An 11,942-nucleotide genomic window follows, 5' to 3' on the forward strand; every position below is an offset into this window, starting at 1 on the left:
CTTATTGAGAAGCTTTTATAACCACACAAATACTCTGGGGCCCTTTTTGACTTGTTTAGGACCACAAATTCCAAAAGTCTTCATTTTTTCTTAAACTCCGTGCCCAGTCAGACAGGTTCACATAAATTGGAACGAAGGGAGTATTAGATAAAAACGATCAAGAGTTGCATACCTCATGAAATCTAGTGAAAACCCCTTCAAAAATCGCCTCAATCCGAGCTCCTAAAGTTCAAAAATGAAGAAATTACTCTAACCCTCGTTTATATCACTTCAGCTAGCGAAACCGCAGCTGCGGCCAAGAATTTTGCATCTGCGAAACCACTTTTGCAGTCGCACGTATGCTTCTGCGAAGAACACTAGACACCCAACCAGTCGCACCTACGGTCCCCTCCTCGCACCTGCGGGACCGCTCCTGTGCAAACCACTCCGCTTCTGCGGACCTGCCCTTCAAGTCCTTCTTCTGCTTCTGCAACCTCCTTTCCACATTTGCGACCTCACAGGTGTGGCCAAAACCTCGCGCATGCGCATCCCCTCAGCCCAGTAAAATTTTGCACCTGAGATGCCAGACATGCCTCTGCAGTCTCGCACTTGCGACCAAATCCTTCGCAGGTGCGATCGCACCAGACTGTTGCACTTCAGAAATTCCTCAAGTCCAAACTCATTCTAATTTCCATCTGAATCATCCCCGAGGCACCCAGGACCTCATCCAAACATACCAAGCCATACAAAAACATCGTATGAATATAGTTGAGGCCTCAAATCACATAAAACAACGACAAAAACACGAAGCGCACCCCAATTCAAGTCTAATAAAACTATTGAATTTCCAACTTCTACAATCGTCGCCGAAACCTATCAAACCAAATCCGATTGACCCCAAATTCTGCACACAAGTCATAAATGATACAACGGACCTATTCCAACTTCCGAAACCAAAATCAGATCCTGGTAACCACAAAGTCAACTCTCGGTCAAACTTCTCAACTCTCCAAACATCAACTTTTTCAACTTTTGCCAATTCAAGCCAAACTCATCTACGAACCTCCAAATCAACATCTAGACACACGCCCAAGTCCAAAATCACCCTACGGAGCTATCGAAACCATCAAAACTCCATTTCGGAGTCAGTTACACATAAGTCAACATCCGGTCAACTCTTTCAACTTAGGCTTCCAACCTTGGAACTAAGTGTCCCAACTCATTTTAAACCATTCCCGGAAATAAACCAACCACCATGTCAAGTCATATAACAAGAAATGAGCATAGAATAAGCAATAAATGGGGGAACGGGGCCATAATACTCAAAACGCTCGGCCGGGTCATTACATTCCCCCCTCTTAAACAAACGTTCATCCTTGAACTGGTCTAGAATCATACTTGGAGTCTCAAATAGGTGTGGATATCCGCTCCACATCTCCCGCTCGATCTCCCAAGTAGCCTCCTCGACTGGCTAACCTCTCCACTACACCTTCACTGAAACTATATTCTTTGACCTCAATTTTCGAACCTGACGATCCAAAATGGCCACCGGCTCCACATCATAAGTCAAATCCCATCTAATTGAATCGTGCCGAAGCCCAAATATGAGAGGGATCGCCAAAATACTTTCGGAGCATGGAGACATGAAACACTGGATGAACACCCGATAGACTAGGCGGCAATGCAAGCTTGTACGCCACCTCCCCAATCCTCTCAAGCACCTCAAACTGGCCAATATACTGAGGGCTCAACTTGCCCTTCTTCCCGAACCTCATAACACCCTTCATTGGTGAAACTTTGACCAATACCTTCTCTCCCACCATGTAAGAAACATCACGAACCTTCCGATCGGCGTAACTCTTCTATCTAGATTGTGCCGTGCGAAGCCGATCCTAAATCAACTTAACCTTGTCCAAAGCATCCTGAACCAAGTAGTAGCTAATAGCCTAGACCCACCCGGCTCAAACCAACCAACTGGAGACCAACACCATCTCCCATACAAAGCCTCATACACAGTCATCTAAATACTCGATTGGTAGTTGTTATTGTAGGCAAACTCTGCAAGTAGCAAAAACTGATCCCAAGAACCCTCGAAATCCATGACACAAGCGCATAGCATATCCTCCAATATCTAAATAGTGTGCTCTGACTGTCCGTCCATCTGAGGGTGGAATGTTGTACTCAACTCATCCCGTGTGCCTAACTCTCGATGCACCGCTCTCTAAAACTGCAATGTGAACTATGTGCCCCGATCTGAAATAATGGACACTGGCACACCGTGAAGGCGAATAATCTTGCGGATATAAATCTCAGCCAACTACTCTGAAGAATATGTAGTCCCAACTAGAATGAAATGCGCAGACTAAGTCAACCAGTCCACAATCACCCAAATAGCATGAAGCTTCTTCAAAGTCCGTGGGAGCCCAACTACAAAGTCCATGGTGATACACTCCCATTTTCACTCCGAAATATCAAGCCTCTGAAGCAAACCTCCTGGCCTCTGATGCTCATACTTCACATGCTGACAATTCAAACACCGAGCTACAAACTCCACTATGTCTTTCTTCATCCTCCTCCACCAATAGTGTTGCCTCAAGTCTTGATACATCTTTGCGGCACCCAAATGAATGAATATCGCAAACTGTGGGCCTCTTCAAGAATCAACTCACGTAACCCATCTACATTGGGCACACAAATCTGACCCTGCATCCGCAACACCCCATCATGCCCAATAGAAATCTCCTTTGCATCACTATGATGAACCGTGTCTTTAAGGACAAGCAAATAAGGGTCATCATACTAACACTCTCTGATGCGCTCATACAAGGAAGACCGAGAAACCACATAAGCTAGAACCCGACTAGGCTCCGTAACATCTAACCTCACAAACTGATAGGACAAGGCTTGAACATCTGATGCAAGCGGTCTCTCACTAACAGGAAAAAATGCAAGTCTACCCATACTCACTACCTTTCTACTCAAGGCATCGGTCACCACATTGGCCTTCCCAGGATGATACATAATGGTGATATCATAGTACTTTCGCAGCTCCAACCATCTCCGCTGCCTCAAATTTATCATGTTGCTTGAACAAGTGCTGGAGACTCCGATGATCTATAAATACCTCACAAGACACATCGTAGAGATAATGCCTCCAAATCTTAATGCATGAACGATGGCTACCAACTCCAAATCATGAACAGGGTAGTTCGTCTCATGGGGCTTCAACTGGCGTGAAGCATAAGCAATCACTCTACCCTCCTACATCAAGATACACCCAATACTAATCCGAGAAGCATCATAATACTTTGTAAGAACCCGATGTTGAAGCAAGACTAGAAATAGAGTTGTGGTCAAGGGAGTCATGAGCTTCTGAAGCCCTCCTCACACTCATCCGGCCACCTGAATGGAGCACCCTTCTGGGTCAACCTGGTCAAAGGCACTGTAATAGACGAGAAACCCTCCACGAAGCAACGATAATATTTAGCCAAGCCGAGAAAACTCCGAATCTCAGTAGCTGACGACGATCTGGGCCAACTCTGAACTACCTCTATCTTCTTTATATCTACTTTGATCCCCTCACTGGACACCACGTTCCCCAAGAACGCCACCGAACTGATCTAAAACTCAGACTTGGAGAACTTGGCATTAAGCTTCTTCTCCCTCAACCTCTGTAGTACAATACTTAGATGTTGTGCATGCTCTTCCTGGATACATGAGTACACCAGGATATCATCAATAAATACTATGACAAACGAATCAAGATATGGCTGAAATACATTGTTCATCATATGCATGAATGTTGCTGGGGCGTTGGTCAGTCCAAAAGATATCACGAGGAACTTATAGTGACCATAGTGGGTCCTGAATGTCGTCTTCAGAGTATTTGAGTCGCGAATCTTCAACTAGTGATACCCAGACCTCAAATCAATCTTGGAGAACACCCTAGCTCTCTGAAGCTGGTAAAATAATTCATCAATACGTGGCAAATGATATTTGTTCTTAATTGTAACGTTGTTCAATTGCCTGTAGTCAATGCACATACGCATATTACCATCCTTCTTCTTCACAAACAGAACCGGTGCACCCCAAGGCGATACACTAGGCCTAATGAACCCCTTATCAAGAAGCTCCTGAAGCTGCTCTTTCAATTCTTACAACTCTGTTGGTGCCATATGGTACGGAGGAATAGAAATGGGCTGAGTGTTCGTCACAAAGTCAATACCAAAATCAATATCCCTGTCGGGTGGCATGCCCGGCAAGTCTGCAGGAAACACATCCGGAAAGTCTAGCACTACCGAACCAAAATCAGTAGTAGGAGTACATCTCCACTCAATCCTAGGTAAACCCGACATCGCCAATATCACGGTCTTAGCGTGAAAATCTAGAGTAGAATGACATGGAGACATCCAATCCATAGCCAGAATCACGTCAAAATCAACCATACTAAGAAATAAGAGATCAACTCTGGTCTCCAATCCTCTAATAGACACCACACTTGATCGATACATACGGTCCACAACAATAGAATCGCCTATCGGCATAGATACATAAATAGAAGAAATTAAGGACTCACGGGGCATATCCAGATAACGAGCAAGATATGATGATACATACGAATAAGTGGAACCAGGGTCAAACAATATAGACATCCATGTGGAATACTGAGATAATACCTGTGATCACTGCGTCTAAAGTAACAGCCTCTGTCCTGGCAGGGAAAGCATAGCATCGAGCTTGACCGCCACCTAATCGGCCTCCCCCTCCAAACTCCCCGCATTTGAAGCAACTCCCCGATGGTGACTGAATCGGACCCCGAGAACCAAAATAACTACTAGAAGAGCCTGGCTCAGATGAGCCCTGAATTGATGGATCACGAGATGAACTCTGAGCTGGGAGGGCACTGAGAGATGACTGACCGAACGAGCACTGTATGAACCATGGCTAGCTGATGTACCACGATGAACTGGTGGAGCCATCTGAGCGGGCCTATAAGGACAACCCCTACAGTGATAGGACTGCTCCCCCGAAGAAACACTTCTGAAACCACTCAAACCACGAGTCCTCTTGGCCTCCCTCTCCTCACGCTCCTGACTACGAACCTACTCTAGCCTTCTAGCAATATCGACCATCTCATCGAACCTAGCACCTGATGCAATCTCCCGAGTCATAACAAAAGGCAGTCCATAATTGAGGCCATCAATGAACCTCCTAATCCTCTCCCTCTCTATGGGAACTAACCAGATCGCGTGATGAGCCAACTCTGAAAATCTCATCTCGTATTGGGTCATGAATATACCATCATAGCGTAGCTGCTCAAAATTCCTACCAACTCCTCCTTGCGGGTCGTGGTACAAACTTCTCCAAGAAGAGAATGGAGAACTCGTTCCATGTAACTGGTGCAACATCGGCTGGCCTTCTTCACTCATAGGCCTCCCACCATCTGAAGGTTGCCCCCAACAGCTGAAAAGTAGTAAATGAGACCCCCATTAGTATCTAGAATACCCGTCGTGCGAAGAATCTGCTGGCACCTATCCAAGAAGTCCTAAGCATCCTTTGACTCAGCCCCACTGAATGATGGGGCTTGAGCCTCCCAAATCTCTCTTGACTCTTCTACTCCTCTTCACTCATCGGTGGACCCACTTGGGCCTGAGCAGCTATAGCCGGCTGGGCTGGTAGTACCCCTAGTATCTGAAGTCCCTACACCACCTGCTCTGGAGTACGGGCAGCGGGAGTCTGAGCACCTTCTCCAGCCTGAGAAGTGGCTTGTGCGGCTCTAACTGAAACTGCCTGATCAAGGCTAGTGCATACACTCAATATCTGGGCCAGAGCCTCATCAAGGCCTGGAATCACAATGGGCATAGCTGGTGCCTGAGCTGGTCCCGCCGGCTCAACCACATCTGGAATTTCCTCCTGAGCTGGAGTAACTGGTGGTTCTACAAGTGCTGCTCTAGCTGTTGTACGAGCCGCACCTCGGCCTCTAATACGGCCCCGGCCTCTCATGGTCCTAGCTGGTGGTATTAGTGGCCGTCCGCCCGGTCCGGTAGCACGTTTCCTCACCATCCGTGAGAGAATAGAATAACAGAAAGTTTAGTTTCCGGAATCAACAAATTCGCACGACAAGAATACAAGAAAGTAAAGTTTTCCTAATAGTTCGACAGCCTCTCAAAGATAAGTACAGACATCTCAGTGCCGATTCGCAAGACTCTACTAAACCTGCTCATGACTCGTGAGACCTATGTAACCTAGGCTCTGATACTAACTTGTCAGGACCCAAAATCTCACATGTCGTGATGGCGCCTATTGCAATACTAGGCAAGCCGACAATTCACAAATAACCATGCAACTTTCAATTTAAAACATACTGAAATAATAATATTAAATAGTGAAAATGTCATAAATAACTTATAAAAAAGTATCGCGACTTAATACAAAATTCCCCAAAATCCAGTGTCACAAAGTGCATGAGCATATATCTGACAATACAATCTAACTACTAAAACAACTGTCTAGAAAGATAGAATAGTACAAATGAACTGAAAAGAATTAAAGTCGAGGTCTGCGGATGCCAAGGCAGCTACCTCAATAGTCTCCAAACAGAAAAAGCTCCAAAGCTAGCAACCATCGTACCCAGAAGTACCTAGATCTGCACACAAAGTGCAGAGTGTAGTATGAGTACAACCGACCCAATATACATAATAAGTAACAAGACTAACCTTAGGCTGAAAGCAGTGACGAGCTCAAACAAGTACAGTCCAAATACAGATTTTAAATGTACAAAAATATAGACAAGCTTTCAAGTTTAACAGTTTAAGGCAACACGGAAAAATAATACCAAGTGTGACTGATATGATGAATGATACATCACTATATCTACATGTCAATTATGAATAATGCAAAACAGTGATAACGTCATATGCATACTCTCGGAGTATTTAATCTCACTTAGCATGCTCAATCACTCAGTCCTCCCAGTCACTCAGTCCTCTCAGTCACTCAGTCCTCCTAGTCACTCAGAATTCTCAGTCACTTAGTACTTCCAGTCACTCAGTACTCTCAATCACTTGGCACTCGCACTTAGTAGGTACCTGCGCTCACTACTGGTATGTCAGACTCCGAAGGGGCGGATACTGCCCAAGCACTAATATATAAGCCAATCATGGCTTGAATAGATAAAAGAATGTTGTGGTGTGCAGCCCGATCCCATAAATATCAATCACAATCAAGCCCTCGGCCTCACTTAGTCATCAATTCCTCTAGTCTCTCCGGCTCACAAAATCTCATAACAATCAACCCAAACAATGATAATATGGTGCAATAATAATGGCAATAGAGACAAAGATATGATATGCAAAGGATAGATGTGACTGAGTACGTGATTGCAAATTAGCATATAATTCAACAACAAAGCGACCTTTGTGGGTCCCAACAGTACTAGCATATAGCCTAAATATAATTTCTAACATGAATCATAGCTCGATTCCTCTAACACATGGAGATTACATGAATAATAACAAGATTAGATGACTACACAATTCCACGAAATCAACCGAGTCACAATTACTACGTGCACGCCCATACGCCCGTCACCTAGCATGTGCGCCACCTTAACACCGACCACATAACACGTATTTTAGGGATTCATACCCTAACCAAGTTTAGAAGTGTTACTTACCTCAAACCGTACAAATCTCTACTCCAACAAGCCCTTTCCTCGTGAATCGGCATCTGGACGAATCGAATCTAGCCACAAACAGTTTGATACAATCAACACAAGCTATAGGAATCAATTCCATATGATAAAGCTAAGTTCTTTAACAAAAGTCAAAAAGTCAACTAAAAAGTCAACCCCGGGCCTATGTCTCGGAATTTAACAAAAGTTGAGTCCAACCGTACCAAAATTACCCAATTTTGAGATTAAATCGTCACTCAAATCTCCAATTATTACTGTCCAATACATGGGTCGAAAATTCCTAAATTTTCACCTCAAAAATACCAAATCTATGGGGGAAATTCAACATGTATTCAATATTAATAGATAAGAACGACCAAAAGTTGCATACTTCGTGAAATCTAGTGAAAACTCATTCAAAAATCGCCTCAATCCGAGCTTTCAAAGTTCAAAAATGAAGAAATTACTCTAACCCTCATTTATATCACTTCTACTAGCGAAACCGCAATATCGGAACCGCTTCTATGGTCGCGCGTCCACTTCTACGAAGAACACTAGACACCCGACCAGCCACACCTGCGGTCCCCTCCTCGCACTTACGGGACCGCTCATGCACAAACCTCACCGCTTCTGCGGACCTGCCCTACAAGTCTTTCTTCCGCTTCTGCGACCTCCTTTCCGCATCTGTGGCCTCGCAGGTGCGGCCAAAAGCTCGCACCTGCACATCCTTTCAGCCCATCAAAATTCCGCACATGCGATGCCAAACACACCTATGCGACTAAATCTTTCGCATGTGCTATCGCACCTGACTTGGTGCACTTCAGAAATTCCTCAAGTCCAAACTCATTCCAATTTCCATCTGAATCATCCCCGAGGCCCCCGGGACCCCATCCAAACATACCAACCCATCATAAACATCATAGGAACTTAGTTGAGGCCTCAAATCACATCAAATAATAACAAAAACACGAATCGCACCCCAAGTCATATAACAAAAAATGAACATAGAATAAGCAATAAATGGGGAAACGGGGTTATAATACTCGAAACGATCAGTCGGGTCGTTACAACTTGAAATATTAATAATTTGAGAACTTGAGAGCAATAAGCAATTCAATAATCATGAGGGAATTGAGAGAGAATCAGAGTAGAGAAAAAAATAAAGAAGAGGCGAGCTATTTATAGTTTTTAAAAGGATAAAAATGTAATCTATCAATTATTAAGGGTCGATGGGCTATTTTAGTAAGAGGATATGCCGAAATGGCTAAAAGTGAAAAAAATGGCCATTGCTCAATGGTCATTTTTTATTTTGACTGTTGGCAACGGTCAGAATTTTTTAAAAAAAAATTACAACTTAAACCGGGCTGGAACACGTTTAAAACCCTTAAACGGGTTACCGGGCTAGCCATGTTCCGGTGCACCGGTAGTCAAAAAAGGCCCGACCCCGTCTGGCACAACCTCCTACCCTAGCCAAACCATCCCACCCCTTACCGGATCGGGCTAACCCGGGTCGAACGGGGATTGTTAGTGGGTCGGCCCGGCTTGACCCGATTAACATTTTTATCTACTGGTCTCCTAGCCAAGAGGTTACTTCTCACATTGTTGTAGCTTCATTTAACCCCATAAAAAATTGCAACAGACGTGATTTTAGATGTTCAACATATGATCTAGACTCTTCGTAATTACAGGAAGGTGGAGGAGCCAACATATCTTGTTCATCACATAAATCCTTCATCTTCGAGTAATAGCTAGTTGCAGAGTTTGTAATTTGTCGCAAGGTTGCAATTTTTGTCCAGAGATGATAAAATCTCGTCAAGTTCGATGTATCAAAATTCATAATTAAATCGAGTTCAAAAAAGTCTTCTGCGACACATGTATCATGCATGTATCTCACACACAGGTATACATGGATATACATGTGATACACAATTGATACAAATATGATACATATGTGATACACAAATGATACACAGTGTGAAACACATATCATTTTTTTCATGTTAAGCTTTTACTTCGAATTTTCAATTTAAACCACCTCAAAACTTCACCAAATCATCCCAAAATTGAGATTCAAGCTCCTTAAGTTGTGCTCAATCTATTCTAATAACACCCACTCAAAACAAAACAAAGATTTGATATTTTTTTGCTACAAATAGCTAATTGGCTAATTTGGCTAATATTAATAATATTTTATCAATTGGCCAATTTTTATAATGAGCTACCTATAAATGGACATAGCCGGTAATTTCCCTACAATAAACAACTAATTCAACCAACCAATCTATATTAAGAGCATAATTCTCTGGCCCAAGAGCACAAACAATTCAATCAACCAATACGAGTCTTCTCCCTGAGCTGCAATAAGATTCTGCCTTCCTCCTCTATATTAAAAGAGAATAAAAATCCGAAACATCAATAAATTTTTACAAACCATCATCCCAATCAGTGAACTATACATTAATCCCAAGCCGCCAAAGAAATTTTTATATATAGAAAACGAAACTCTAGGATATCTTAGTCGAAGAAATAGACAGAGAGAGAAAGAGAGAAGGAGAACATACCGCTGGAAATAGCAGCTAAATTAAGGGGTTGCTGCCGCTGAGGGGGAGATCGTGTAGAGAGGGAGAGAGAGAGAGACCGAAATAATATGGGGCAATGTACAGTTAGATCTGTTTATTGTCCGACTACGGTAGTCGGACATTAAAATTTTTAATTATTTATCTTTTAAAATTTCGACTGTTGTAGCCGAAAAAATGGTCAAAGATTAACTTATTTCCAACTATTGTGGTCGGAAATTTCATTATTTTATTTGATTATTTTTTTAGTCTTCTACTGTAGTGGCCAATTTGGTCAAAATACGCGCGAAATTTTGCGCGAATATTCTGACTATTGCAATTGAAAGAGTAGTCGAAAAATAGAAAATAAGTTAAAAATGATAATTTCTTTAATATTCCGACAACACTAGCCGGAAAAATTGCGAATGAAATATGTAGTCAGAAAATAGCGAATTTCTATCCGTGTTTTTTTTTTCCTTTTTTGAATAGGATTATTTTATTATTTTTTTAAAATTTACAGTTTTCCTTCAATTTTAATTTATAGCTCAACCATATTTTTTTTAATAATATTTATATTTTAAAAAAAATCTTTATACTCATTAACATGAGGTACACACGCAACGCACATACCATAAAACTAGTTCATTTAATAATGGAGCTGTCTTTCTCAAGTCTTAAGATGAAGATAATGGAAACCTGATATTTACAAACACTTGATATGAACACATAGCAAAGTAATTAACAAATAAGTAGAAGTTGAGCTAAACCTTAATGCACATGGGAGAAGTCTTAATTCTAGGGAATATTTGAATCAATTGAAGATGTATAACTAATAAGATAAATTATGTGCCCCATAATTTAAGTTTATTAAAATATGGCGCACGCTTTGAGGCATTTCTTTACATGCAAGGCTTTTAATGTATCGTTATGTGGAGGAGCTACATAGTCTATACAGAGATTCCTTATTTAATAATTAAATAATTGTATTTTTTTTTTAATTTTTTAACACAATGTTCAATTAAGATTTGATTAATTTGTTAGTGTGTCATAATGGTGATTTTTGGTCAACTTATACAGTTATACTCACCTCGATTAATCTACTAATGACATGTTATTTCTCATAGGCACGTGTATTCAATGACTTTGTCATCAAAACTTAGATAGATTAGCGTAATTAATCGACATTGCTGTATTTTGAACGTTGATCTTAATTATTGATTACGCCCAACTCTAGTCCTAAAAAGGATAAGCGGTCGCTGCAAATATAATCCGGTCTAAAAGCCCGGAGTCGAATCCCACAGAGAACTAAGGCTTAGCTGTATATGTTTAATATCACCAAGAAGACAAGATTGAAAATAAATAAACAGCTGAAAACTAACTATGCTTGAATTGTAAACAATTAGAATAAAGGTCTAAGGTAATGGTTTCCCCCGTTGTTGATTTCCTTGGTTGTATGTTTCTTATAGCATTGACTTAGTTGCCTCTATCAATCATGAACTCTCCAGCTATCATAAATCCCTCTCAAACAATTATGATAATTTACTAGACGTACTCTCTCAAGCTACGCTAGCTAGATTCGCATTACAGTTCACTTAGATCGCACCCGAGGTATCGTTATCTCTAATCCAACCTCTAAACTCTCGGTTATGACTCTCGCCTATACTTCGGGAGTGATGTTGTTCAAACAACTACCTAAATATGCACTCTCTCTCAAGAAGATACATAATAAATAGGAA

The 11,942-nt window shown here is 41.8% G+C and overlaps 1 long non-coding RNA gene across 1 annotated transcript; it reads right to left on the reverse strand.

Moving 5' to 3' along the window:
- Nucleotides 1-6,349: 6,349 nt before the first annotated feature.
- On the reverse strand, nucleotides 6,350-10,446 carry LOC109243897. Its single transcript, XR_002070637.1, has 3 exons — nucleotides 10,213-10,446; nucleotides 7,655-7,722; nucleotides 6,350-6,625 (listed from the first exon to the last, which is right to left on the reverse strand). It is a non-coding gene; the product is annotated as an uncharacterized LOC109243897 (long non-coding RNA).
- Between the last annotated feature and the right edge of the window lie 1,496 nt (nucleotides 10,447-11,942).

This window comes from Nicotiana attenuata, unplaced genomic scaffold (assembly GCF_001879085.1).
Source record: "Nicotiana attenuata strain UT unplaced genomic scaffold, NIATTr2, whole genome shotgun sequence".
Lineage (NCBI taxonomy): Eukaryota > Viridiplantae > Streptophyta > Magnoliopsida > Solanales > Solanaceae > Nicotiana > Nicotiana attenuata.